The following is a 1,615-nucleotide window of genomic DNA, read 5'->3' on the forward strand; positions in this document are numbered from 1 at the left end:
ACCGCATCACGTAGAATAAATTGCCTAATGCTTAAACTTTAATCAATAATAAACTGGAACAGGTGTAGCATGGAGTAATTTTAAGGGTACAGAATGAATGTGTGCAACAACCTATACGATGCCACATTTATTTCTATTCTTGAGTAATACACACTAAAACAAAACAAAAAACGACGCACTACGAAGGAGTTATCCGAATGGGATTGAAATTGGTAGATACGATGTACATGTACAGACAAATAAATGATTACAATAATGTGTAAGCTGTGTTTGGAGGCAGTACATGACTGACCTTGGCTGTAGTATGGGGGAACCATGCTGACTACGGTGGCCTTGAAGCTTTCCCTGTGCAAACATTTTGGCTTAGAAGACATGGAGTACAGCCGAGAGTACTGGTGTACTCTCTAATGTTCCCTATGGTACTTTGTTTCCAGACAAGCCTTTTAATTTATCTACAAGAAGAAGGAAGACGCTCAATTCAGACGATTATCTGTTTATATGGGCCAAAGTAGGGAACAATAATTGTAAGATAAAGATTACTGGTGACTGCATGTTCTATTATAGACAATAAAAATTCCTTATCCCCTTTCCTTATCTCTCCCATTTTTTTTAAATCACTTATGTACGCATTTAGCGTATGGTTACGCGCTAGGCGTAGCGTGACCTTGAGTGGGGCTTAGTCTCTGGCGCCTAGGGAAAGAGTTTCACTAATTGAGCCACTCAATAACCCGTTGGTCGGCTGCTGGGCCTTACACGAGCAGTTATTCGGCTTGGCATTGTTTGATAGAGTTGTTTGATGTCCTCCTGAGGGGTATTGTACCCAATTTTGTCCAACTGGCGCGTTAGATCGTCAAAATCCCGTGCCTATCGGAGGGCCCCGTCAACAATATTCTCAACTGGGGAGATATCCGGCGGCCTTTCTGGTCAAGGTAAGATTTGGAGAGCACGAAGAGAAGGAGTAGAAACTCTCGACGCGTGCAGGTGGGTATTATCTTGCTGAAATGTATGCTCAGGAGGGGGCATCTCCAAAGTGAGACACGTCTTCGGCCTAGAATCTCATTTACTTGAGTAGAATTGTCTTCAGTGATTAGTCCCGCTTCGTACTGAGCCCCGATCACCAGCGAAGTCATGTGTGGAGACGGACAGCGGTGGGATACCGACCTGACTGCCGCCCACCATACGGTCCAACAAACAGGGCTGCCAACCCTCGGCTAGCAAGATCGTCGGATCTCTACGCAACTGAAAACTTTTGGAGAATTAAGGAAAGGCCCTCCAATAAATTCGGGATCTTGACGATTTGACACGTCAAGTGGACAGAATCTGGCACAGCATCCCTCAGGAGAATATCCAACATCTCTATCAATCAATACCAATCCGAGTAACTGCTTGCATAGGGGCCAGAGGTGGACCAACACCTTAGTGAGTTGCTCAATTTGTGAAGCATCTTTCCTTGAATAAATCATCCAATTTCTCTGAAATTGTAAAATTTCCTAGAGTACAAAACTATGGAAAAGAATATCCGAGCCTACACCGTATTGAAACCCTTCTTTCAGCTATTCTATTATTAACATGCTTCGGGAAATCAAATGGGAACCACTCGAGGGAAGACGAAGCT

Source organism: Schistocerca cancellata, chromosome 8, assembly GCF_023864275.1.
Source record: "Schistocerca cancellata isolate TAMUIC-IGC-003103 chromosome 8, iqSchCanc2.1, whole genome shotgun sequence".
In the NCBI taxonomy this organism is placed as follows: domain Eukaryota; kingdom Metazoa; phylum Arthropoda; class Insecta; order Orthoptera; family Acrididae; genus Schistocerca; species Schistocerca cancellata.